The sequence below is a fragment of the Protopterus annectens genome, chromosome 1.part1 (assembly GCF_019279795.1).
Source record: "Protopterus annectens isolate FY-2018-M chromosome 1.part1, PAN1.0, whole genome shotgun sequence".
Classification (NCBI taxonomy): domain Eukaryota; kingdom Metazoa; phylum Chordata; order Ceratodontiformes; family Protopteridae; genus Protopterus; species Protopterus annectens.
The window spans coordinates 1,919,573,899-1,919,586,190 of NC_056726.1; the positions used below are offsets into that span (position 1 = coordinate 1,919,573,899).

At 38.8% G+C, this 12,292-nt stretch overlaps 1 protein-coding gene across 2 annotated transcripts in view; it reads right to left on the reverse strand.

The window, feature by feature from the left end:
• Positions 1–12,292, reverse strand: part of LRFN2 (leucine rich repeat and fibronectin type III domain containing 2) — a 4,336,860-nt gene that overhangs the window by 2,260,360 nt on the left and 2,064,208 nt on the right. For both annotated transcript variants that reach the window (XM_044085082.1, XM_044085073.1), the window contains exon 4: positions 9,851–9,945. The gene's annotated coding sequence lies outside the window, so the exon portion shown is untranslated. The remainder of the gene's footprint in view (positions 1–9,850; positions 9,946–12,292) is intronic.

Consider the following 12,292-nt stretch of genomic DNA (forward strand, 5'->3'; position numbering starts at 1 on the left):
AAATACATCTGGCCAGTGGCAGATAAAGATTAACATTGGGCTGTTTTCAAATCATAGGCCCCTTGCACACAAAACATACACGTGTTCTTTGATACAGCTTCCTGATTTTATTAAATTATATTCCTTGTATAACACAGTACAGTTGTTAACATTTTAAATTTATTGTTTTGAACATTTTCCAGTAAACAACAAAACTGCTCAATTCAGAACGTTTCCATCATAAAAGTCTACTCAAACTTCTACAATCCACCAGTATTAGTAAATATGCACAGTCTCTGCAGAAGTAAAAGTCATCTAAATAATTCTGCATTAAAGAGATCTGTAACTAATGAAGAGGTTGCTGCTAGCAATCAACTTTACATTTCATTGTTTCATCTACAAATAAATTACATGTTGCCCTTGAAGAATACATTGCCGATATTACATTACAAAATGATAAGCTAGTAATATTGCAATAGTGAATAGATGCCAAAATGATTACAGGTTCATAGTTACTAGGTACCTCCGCCAAATAGGACATTCTCAGGACTGCAGCACCCACCCCCTTTAAAAGTAAAATACAGCACAGTATCATCAATGCATCTACATACCATGGGAGTAGAACCCACAGCCTTCTGCATCAAAAGGAAGTATTAAACCTGTTACGCTATTAACAATGGAAGCAGACACAGCATAAGCAGCACTAAACGTCTCATTCCCAGAAGCTCTCAGCTCCTTGTAAAATTCACTTGACACTCAACTGTATCTCTCAACTTTGCAGCACAAGAAATCTGGAAAAAGTCAAAATTTATTGGGGGAGGCAAAAGCCCAAAAACCAGGGACACATTTTAAACATTACTTGTATAATCTTGGAAAGTTGCTAAAATAAAATCTTGTGTTACCACCATGCATTTTACTGCCACATCTTGAATCCAATACCCTGTGCACTACAGTCAGAGTAACATACCACTATGATAAATCAGCTGTTTCTTGAAAGACAGAAAGACTGAAACTTAAATTACTATCATTTAGTGACTTCAGTTCTCATCATAGTTCTCAACCTCTTAGCACAAAACACCTGGACAAAGCCAATAATTGGGGAATACAGCCCCCAAACATATTCAGTGAATTCAGTTCTCACCATATCTCTCAACTTCTTAGCACAAAACACCTGGACAAAGCCAATAATGGGGGAATACAGCCCCATAAATATGTACAAATTTCAAATATTGATCTTATAAACTTAGAAAATTGCTAGAATAAAACATTCTGTGTTACCATGTACTTTCTGAAGAATATGAAGTCTGAACTTCAAATGCCTGTCATTATTTAGTGATTTCAAAATCCAGAAAACCACAGATGTTATGACGAACAGACTAGAACATAAATATGAGTCAAAAATCTGAATAGTTTTCACAAGTGGTGGTGGGTAGGGATCTCAGGCTCTTGCTACCTGTACCCAAGGTACAGGGTTTGAGCCAGAGTTTCTTTCTAGCCACCAGGTATATTTAACCGGGGCATTACACACACCACTACCTGAGTTTGGAATTGCAGCAGCTTCATTCTACAAAACCCAATCTTCCTGCAGCAGCTTCCCACGAGATCAGTATGCAAAATAATACAAAGTCCCTTCTTCCCGTGAGAACAGCTAAAGATACATGACTGCAGACGTTGCAGTCCGATCCCCTTCTAGTTTATACAGTTGTAACCACATAGACTTCTGGGCATCCCTACTCTGATGCCTTCTCATCATAATCTGGACTGGTTAAACAGCAGTCCAGATTCTCGCACGCATGCACAGAGTTCCGGAACTCACAGCTAATTATTTATTTCTTTTTTCTTTTATTTTACAGCTGGGGGGGGCTGCAGTCTTGTAGTCCAGTAGCACAAGCCACCCCTGCATCTGATCTAAAATCAGCTGATGGAATGAACCAGCTTTTTAAGTGTTTGAGAATGAATCAGGGAATTTGCCCTTTCCCCACTATGTAGTGATATCACAGTTGGTACATATAATAAACAGTGGATGGTGTGCAGGGGGCTTGGCTTGCCCCTGCAAAAAAACTGTCTTTTTTTCTTTGTTTCTTTTTGTTTTCAGTAGACAGACAATTATCAATTTGTGTTTGATCAGTTGTCTCTTGATGAGATGACTTTTCGATATATTAACATGCATCACTCTCTCTCTCTCTCTCTCTCTATATATATATATATATTATGAGATGACTTTTCAATGTATTAACATGCATATATATATATATATATATATATATATATATATACATATATATATATATGTGTGTGTGTGTGTGTGTGTGTGTATATACATATATATATATATATATATATATATATATATATATATATATATGTATGTATGTACAAAGTACTGTATTATTTGTACTGGAAACTGGAAAGGATTTGACAAATACTTTGAGGAAACAAATCGTCAGATAAAGTTTTATCACAAGAGGGAAAATTTTGCAAATGAAGTCTGATCCCAGGAAGAAGATAAGACTTGCATGAACAGTAAATGTGCTGAAATATTTTCAGAAGCTTTACTAATGATTTTTCCTGTTGAAATTAAGTTTTATAATGTTCTTTTTTCCTTGGTTGCCTTCATTTGTACATGCGTATGAAAATTCTGCCGCCTCTTTAACTCCCATCTGCACAAGATGCCCCACATCCACCCTTATGGACTGGGGTAGGTGCACCAAAGCCATTCTGGCCCATATGCATTCATAATTGGGAAAATTGTGACATGAATGGCTAGGCTTCTAGGGTTGTTGGCCTTGTAACTTCCTATGAGCCAATGATCCTATTTATATGTGTCACATTAAAAATAAGGAAATAAGGTGTCTTTTTTTCTAGAATGTCAATGGTGTGAATCACAGGCTTCTTGCATGACTTCTAGACCCTGAAAACTTTTAAATTTTTCTTAAATTACCCTGTTCTAAGACCTGCTCTTATCTGTTCACAGAAGTTGTAAAGCCTCAACTGAGAAAAACTAGCTAAATTCAATTACTTTCTAAGGGTTGCCAGATATGCTGACATCCACCCCTGAACTTTTCCCATTAGTGTCAAAACTATCACTATTCCAGAAGCTGTAACTGACAACTGTTACTTCAAAGAATTTGTTAATGTACAAGACATGCAAACTACTTCTGTTATTGCATTGTCTGCATTGGAAGAAACATTTGCTAACATGAGGATTGAAGAATTGTGCTTTAGTAACAACACAAGTTTATTTTACTTTCACATGTGTTATCATTGTATCTCAGCCTTCATAAGCAGCACAGTGCTCCTTCAGTTCTTGAATTGTATACTTGCACAATTATGTTGTTGTATTGCTATTCCTTTATTTGTTACATTGTTGCACACTAAATCTCTATCAAAGCCTAAACTTGTCTGTATGGATGGCCAAGGTATAATTCATTACAACTGTGCTGAAGACATCAAGGAGTACAACACTGATTACTGTTTTTCACAGAATATGACAGATTGTGCAATTTCTGTGTGCCCATTGTCAGTGATTCCACTCTTTTGGTATAGGTCTTCCTTTACCGACTTAGTGTGTCGATTAAATTGATATATAAGTTTGGGAATGTAGGGGGCTTGCCATCAAATAAGTGAGTAAAGCGGAAATTGTCTACCTGAAGAAATACTGCCAGTTAATTTTTTCTAGTTTATTTCATTTATTGTTTTTGACATTTCTGCTGCTCAGGGTTTTCACTTTAACATTTCACGGGGGAACAAACTCTAAATACTCAAAGTAAGTGAGTGTTATCTTCTTCTGCGCATGAAACTAAAGCTGAATTGTTTGTAATGATTTTGCAATTATAGAAAAGATTATCTTATTCATGTTTATTACTATACAAAGAGACAAGGACAGCTATGCAAATGAATACTGTTTCTCTTTCCCTGTGCAACAAAGGCAGTGAAGAAAATTACCCAACACTGTCCACATCATTTTTTTTCTGTTAAGTATTGGCTTCAGCAAGACCAGGGTCTGTCTGCTTAGACTGGTGGTAATACAGTAATGGAAAAGAAATGCAACAGATTTCCCAGTGTTTCTTGTACATCATAGGTTCAAAGGTAGGTATTAGGCTATTGGCACAAGGGCCTAACTAAGCCTAGCCAACAAGGTTCCCTGGCTTATGCCCCCCAAGAAAGTTAATTTCCTGTGCCCCTGTCAAACAGAGCCACATAAGTGATCCATGGGGTGTATTTCCTATTTCCCATCCACTCATCAAAATGTTTCTTGAAGGGTGCTAATGAGGAACTTTGCTTGACATAGACGGGTGGCTTGTTCCAGTATATAGGAAGATTCTGGGATAGGAATCTATACCTCCAGCATGTCCTTTTTATTGTGGTGATAAGGTTTAGGTCCCTAGAGTGTGTAGCTTGGAATGATTGGGATTTCTTTAGGTATAGCATGTCCAACAGCTCTGGGTTTAACATAACTGCATATGTTAGGCAGGGATCTCGGAGTAGGCAATATGCTACAGAGTAAAGCTGGAGTTTTTTGAGATGATCAGTGTAGGGCATCTGTTTGGGGCCAGTAATTCTCTTTGTAGGGTACTTCTGTGGCCTTTCCAGCTGCTACAGATGTCTTGTGAGGTACATTCAAAAAGGGGTGTCGTACTCTATAGTGGGTCTAATGAGTGCCGAGTAGAGAGGAACAATGACCTCTTTTTTCCTGGATGAGAACCCTTTTGTGATGAGGTGTGCCACATAGAAGGATTTCCTGACTACTATGACGATGTGATTATCAAAGGAGAGACTACTGTCCACCTGGGTCACAAGGTCTCTTATCACACATTTGGCGTTAAGTAGACTGCAATTTATGTGATAGTTCATGGGTACAGTTTGTACCAAAGGGGATGACAATGCACTTTTTGGCATTGAGCTTGAGGCCATGCCTCTGACACCAGGCATTTGTCTCAGTGAGGCCCTTCTGTAGGATGTCCACATCATTTGGGGACTCGACTATGGCTCCTAGTTTGCAGTCATCTGCGAACTTCATTAGCCAGAGGCCTTCTGTATTAGCCTGTACTTCAGAGAAGTAGATACCAAACAGGAGAGGTCCCAGGACTGAACTCTGTGGTACTCCACTTGTCACTGGGTTGAAGTCAGATTTGGAGTCTGCAACTTTTACAGTGTGGGTTCTGTCGGTGAGCCAGTTGGCAACCCATCTTGTGTTGTAGGGATTTATATCTAGTTTAGTGAGTTTAGTTATAATTCCAGAATGGGGGATGGTGTTGAAAGCCTTGGCGAGGTCAAGATAGGCTGTGTGAACCACCTTACCCTCGTCTACGGCTTTGGTGACTGCCTCAAAGAAGTCGATCAGGTTCAGAAGGCATGATCTGCCTTTCACAGACCCGAACTGGGTGGGGTCCAGAGTTTGGAGGTTACCAATATCAATTGGTTCTGTAATTTTCATGCCGTTGTGCTGTAACGCAGAGCAGATCTAGGTGTTGCCATTGAGATTTTTGACATAGCTATATAATGCTTTGTGGTTGCCCTTAGAATCAGTGGTGATTTTGTTTTCATAGCTAGCTCTGGAGGATAAGGATAAGGGAACTCAGCTTCTTACTAAGGCTGTCCAGGGAGCTCCTCCACTCATGGAATTTTACTCTCTTTTTCAACAGTTTCTTCATTTGGTTGTAGAGTTTGTTTATGGAAGGGGACCACCAGATTGACTTACTTTTTTTGGAGGATAGTGTATTGGTTCTGTTTTGGATAGCATGATCCATGCACTCGTGTAAGTGCTTATAGAGTACATTTGTGTAGGATTCAGCAGTCATAACTGTATTATCCATCTGCATGGGTGTCATGAAGATCACCACTTCTGTCTTAAGAAGCATGAAGTTGGCTTTGGAGAAATTTTATACTTTGGTTTCCTTAATGGTGGGTGGGGGCAGGATGCTAGGGTGATTAGCTTATGGTCAGATCTGACTGAGGCATTGACTTCAGGTGTGGAACACCGGTCACTCATGTTGGTAATGACTAGGTCTAGGATACTGTTGCCCCTGGTGGGGGTTTGGATACATTGATCCAGGGCACTGGAATTTATGAATTCCAGAAAGCATTGAGTGAAGGAGTTGGTACATGAATAGTTTTCCCAGCTAATGGTGGGGTAGTTGAAATCGCCCATTATTAGGGTGTTTGGTTGAACCCTAATATTTTCCAGTATATCAAGAAAAGAGGAATGGGAATCCTGGGGCATGGTGTAGGATCTGTATCAGGCTACAATTTGGATTGCAGCTTTGCCCAGAGTTAGTTGCACTTGGATAAACTCGGATGCATTATGCTGCGCAACTAGCCTGGTGGTGTGGATATCCTTAATGAATATGGACACACCTCCACCTTTGGTGTTCTGGTCCAGGTTAGATGGCCGAAAAGTGTGGTATGGGTTATAGCCTGGTAATGCAGGGGTGCTCTCTAGATCCTTGAACCAGATCTCAGTCACTGCACAGATATCAATGTTCTCCATTTTAAGGAGTGCCTTGAGTGAGTGCATTTTGAGATTTAGACTTTTAACATTGAGTAGTATTACCCTCAGTTTTTGCTTGCCTGTTCCTGTTATGGTGGTGAATTTGTCATTTGAACCTTGCATAAAAAAGGCACTACTGGAGTAGCAAGACCCTTAGTCAGTATCTGGAATCCTAGGAGTGACAGGTGCAGGCCATCTCTGGCAAAGCATCATGGTCTGTCGACCATGTCGTCCCAGGCAGACAGATACTGTATCCCCTTAGAATGACACCAGAAGCTTAGCCAATTGTTGAAGTCAATCATTTTGTCCTTGTACTGCGGTATCATTCTGGGCGATGGCAGGATGCTACTCGGGGCTAGGGTCATACCTGCCTGGGCTACAACATCAGAGAGCTCTTCCATGTCTCTTTTCATGTAGTCCAGGGAGGTACATCTCAGGTCATTCACACCAACATGGACAATGACAGAGTCATATTTGTACTTGCTGTGGAGTGACCTGAGTGCGTGCGTTATGTGGCAGATCCTGGCACCCGACAGGCAGCTGACAGTAACCTTATCCTTGTTTAGGCTGGTGAGTGGGACATCTGTGTGACTGATTATAGCGTCACCTATGACTAGTGTGTTGGGTATGTTGTTTTGCCTTATGGGCTGTGGTTTATTGGCACACTGAGTCTGTGGGCTATGTGTCATTTGGGTTGTGTTGGGGGGGTGGAGATTGCTTCCGTTCCTGCTTTGGAGGTTTCTGTTGCTTGAACAGATTATTACTGAGAGCCTCCACAAATGTTTTTTGCGTTTCTATTTATGGATTTTGATGGTGTAGGTTTAGTGGGACTATGTGATGAGTGTGGTGTGGTGCAAGTGTTTACCTTCTCCTCTTGACTGTCAAGTTCAGTCTTGATTGGAGAGACCTTTACCTCCAGTTTGGCTAGATAAGTGCAGCTCTCAGAAGGTTGTGGTGTTGAGTAGTAGGAGGAGAGGGTTGTCTGCGTACATGAGTCAATTGCTACATTGCCCCAAGATGCCCAGATTCATCAGATAGACAGGAGAGAACACTGGAAGATGAACCTTGGACATCCCTGAATAAAAAACGACTTTCCCCTAGACAAGTGAGGAAAGGGAGTATAAGAGCTGTTTTTCTCTAAGCAAGTGAGGAAAATAAGTACAAAAACGGTTTTCCTCTAGGTAAAGAGGAAGGTTGAGTGCTGTAGTAATTTGTAGCTTATTTAGTGCTAACAAGTTCTGAACAAGTGCTAAAACTAAGAATCTGTACCTGGATCTTGTAGTAGATAAGCTACCTAGTGCTTACCACTCCCACTGATAAGCTAGAATGCTTCCCTCCAACACAGAAAGTCTTGGGGGGGCTCAGAAGCTTATACACAGTCCTAGATACAGCAAATCTGTATCTGGACTAGACTAGTTACAGGAAAGGTTGGAAACAATCGCAAACACGGGCTTTTAAACCAGAAAGTTGAAAGTGATGGAAAACATGTGGACATAGACAAAAGCTTTTGTTTTTCTTTTTGTTTATTTCCATTTCCATTCTGTTGTTATGGTGAATAGAATACACTGCAATAATAACAAAGGAATTTTTCTTTTCTTGGTTAGGGCAATTCCAGTATAAAACTGAACTTACAACTGTTTTAATTGCAGAAGCAATATTTTGTAAGTCTTCTGGATTAAATAGTCCATACCACTACATCAAATTCTAAAAGTGTAAATTTTGTCTCCACATGATCCTGACTGGTCAAATAAAAATTGGGTGAAGATGACATTAAATGACCATGTAAACTGTAAAAAAAAAAAAAAAAAAAAAAATCTCATTTGCCGACTATAAATCACAGCCCCAGCTATGGTACTAATGAGAAAATATTATTGGAACCAATGTTTAACCTATACTATTTCATGGTGGAATTTTACTCTTCACAGCAGATGCCACCAAATATTTATTGCTTTCATCTAGAACCCAAACCATATTACTCCCTTTTTAATTTTCATCAGATGTTTATGTTTTGTAATACTGAAGCAGGAATGGACAACATTCCTAACGAAGGGTGAAATTAAAGTTCATGATCAGTCATTGATGTTAACTCAAAGTGCTCTTCTAAGCACCCACAGTGTAACAAGAATGATTTCTGCTTTTTTATGGAGTTACATGTACTGTATTATATTAAGAATGAGGTAAAAACTTTTTATTAGCCCAGCTTTTCCAGTTACTATTGGGACTATTTGGTTCTCTTTAGTCAACATTGTTTTAATTTCTGATTGCATATTACTGCATTTTATAACATGCTGCTAACAGGCTGCAGGACACTATAGTTGTTAGGTATAGCTTTGGACCCTTCTTTTTGATTACAATATCTAGTTTTCTTCATTTTGCTTTTTAACAGATAGTTGATTGGCTCACCAGAACTCCTTCCCAGGTCATCCTAGTGTCTTGATGTAATAAAAGCTTTTGACACCAGTAAACAGAAACATCTTTGTTGTAGACTATTGGAAACTCACCTCTCAACTCTTTAGATCCTACATCATTAACATGGTGATCTATTCAGTTCATACTCTACTCAGATGGAGTTGACTCATTCAAATGATACAAAGCACTGCTATAAATAGCTAATGCAATTCAGTAACATAGAATTATTTGATTATCAACATTTTCTCTGATGTCCTTGAAGTGTTTGGAACACTGACTGTGTACAGTTGCTAGACATTGTGGTAATCTAAAACTTCCTTCTATTTTTCCACCTGGCAGTGTGGTACAACAGCAGCCTTTAACTCTTGTTAGCATGGTGACATGCAGTGGAGTAAGCCTATTCTAAGCAGAACGTCATTAGAGTAGCCTTGGCAGTATTCAGTGCTCAAGATTGGATTCTAAATGCCTGCCATTCACTCACTCCATACAGAGAGATAATGCTGCCTTCCTCTTTGCTTTAAAGAGCACCGCTACATCCTCCTTGAAATTGCCATTTATTCTAAGGAGCATTTGAGGTATGTGACTTTATGTCATGATATAATAACCACAGAGACAGTGTAACTATAGTTACTTTGTCATACATCATGTATTATCATTGTCAAATTAAACTTTGTCGGTATTACTGATACCTGCTAATGGGCTTCCCTTCTCTAGCTACTGATACACCTGCCCATTGATTACATATTGCAGTATCCTTACTGCAGTTACAATCTGTAGTAGTTACACATATCTCTATAAGTGTATAACACACAACTATTAAACCCAAAGCTATCCACACAATGACATGATATTTTCTGGTAGCTTAAAGTACTTATACTATACCTCATTCAGAAGATGACATAGTATCAAATACATCATCATACACACAAACAAAATAATATAGTGATTATATACACCATAATATGTACTTACTGAAATGACTTCAGTTGCTGAATCCCTTTTCACATACTTCAGTGCTCCTTCTTATCCAATACTACATTTGAGAGCAGTATTTGGATGGATGCATCCTATAACAAATCATAATGTAGCAGTTATAAATGCAATACTATGCAATGCATCAACATCAAAACCAAAACCAAGCAATACAATGCATCATTGCTCAAGTACAGCAAACAGTTTGAAATTATCTTAAAATTATACACCATTATGCAGATGGGTGCAAATGCATCCAGAGCATATACTGCATAGTTAACAAATACCTTCAGCACACAGTAATGAGACATGCAAATTTATATGTCAGTATTTACTTGCCAAAACAGAATTGCTAACAGCTATGAAAATCAGCCTTAACATGAAACATGCCCCAATATCTTCTAACTTGATAATGGTCAGTGTGGCATAAATAATTTATCTTAACTACAACTGCATACTTGTCTGTTGTTTTTCTAAGGAAGACTAGCCTCCCTCTGCATGTCTGGCCTTCTATTTACTAAGGCTATATTCCTTCTACCTGCTCATTGGTGATAGATTATAATAAGGGTTATATGAGTGCTGCACAGGGACCACAGCTGCAGGAGGGGACCATTAACTATACCACATTTAACATAATATATCACTTTTTTCAGTCTTGAATTGCAAGCAGTCTCAACATATTGATCGGCCCCTTTAAAAATAAATATTCCTCTATGTATGCTGTTTGTTTTCGCTTTCAGTAATCCATACATTGCCATGTGGCATCAGTAGGGCAAGTGTCAGTGGGCAGGCACATTACAGCCAGTGGAGTGACAGTTGTATAACAGTGGCACAAAAAAGAGGTTAGGTTCATAAAATAAGGTTTTTAATTCTAGTTGCTTTCATATTGACTGTTTATTGTTATATTGAGCCAGCCAGTGTAATTGTCAGATAAAGTGGTAGCACACATCATGACTGCGTTGCTCTGAGTCGTACTGAGTCATCGATTATCTGGACCTCACCAGCTCTATGGCACACTATTGTTAAGTATACTAAAATAAATTTTTATTCCATCCTCACCAAAGCATTTAAATACATAATCCTTACGTAATCATAAATTTAACGGCACATGTAATTAGTCATTCAAGGGTCCTCAGTATCTTCATAACACTCAGAATTGGTATTCTTCAGTAACAGTACCATATTTGAGAAGCACTAATTCAAGCAAGTTGGTGTTTTTGTTATGTTCCTCTATCTTCACTCAGTATAGCTAGAAAAAAATCTAAAAGACGTATTTGTGCAAAACATATAATAAAATCCAAAACATACATTATCTAGATATAGAACCCCTTCTGTGTCAAAAAAGCCCCAGTGCCTATCTACAGGAATTAGAATCACTCAGTATTAAACCCAATGCCATTTTCCTATGTGATCTAAACTATCCAGCTATAGCCCAGGAAACCCGGACTTCCACTAGTGCACAAGTAGATAGATTCCTGGACTTTGTCACACAAATGCCTTGAAACAATTAGCCAGAGCATCCAGTAAGGAAAATAGCATATTGGATTTTGCCCTTACTAATATGGGAGCATCTTATACCATCTCTTTTGGATCTTTATCACATGTTAGGTCTGACCATAAAGCAGTGTCCTTCAAAGTAAAATGGAAACTAGATATCCCTTTAACACAAGGTACCTTTATAAATATCTTTTTAAACCAAGTACCTACTCCTAAGTGATAACCAGTAGCCCATTTAACTCTACTGAATAGGCAGAAATGTATACCACCACACTATATTGGCATGTAAACCACAGCATAGGAGCAAGTGCAGGGTAAACCCAAGAAAGAAGCCCAAACGGGGGAACCATAATATCAACAAGCTTTATAACAGAAGGAAAAGTATTTTAAGCAAAAGTAAGAAGTGTAGTTCCCAGATTGTTATACCTGTTGTCACTGAAATAAACAAATAACTCAGATTGTGAAAGACGTTACCTACACTGAGGCTGACTGAACCTACTGGCCAATACATTTATCTCAAACTTTACCCCTCTCTTCCCTCCATCTGTCTCTCAAGATATACCTAAAACTTGCTTGGCTCTAGCTATTACACAAAACCAAGTCCTAAAAGTGCTATCAAAAGCTAAAAATGTTGCATCGATGGGTCCTGAATATATCCCTGGATGCATCTTAAATAGCATGAAGCATAATTTTGCCACACCCTAACAACATTGTTCAATCACAGCCTCCATATAGGTTTGTACCAAGGGAATGGAGAACAGCTACAGTCATTCTTCTGCATGACGGAGGGGCTTCCACAGGCCAAGGCAATTAAGTCTGAACAGACTCATATGCAAAGCCAAGAAAAGGTTGTTGAAGGAATCAATCAATCAGTTTGGATTTGTCAAGGGCAGCTCATGCTTGCTCAGCCTGGTGGATCTTTTTAAAAGGTCAGTGGAGCAATGG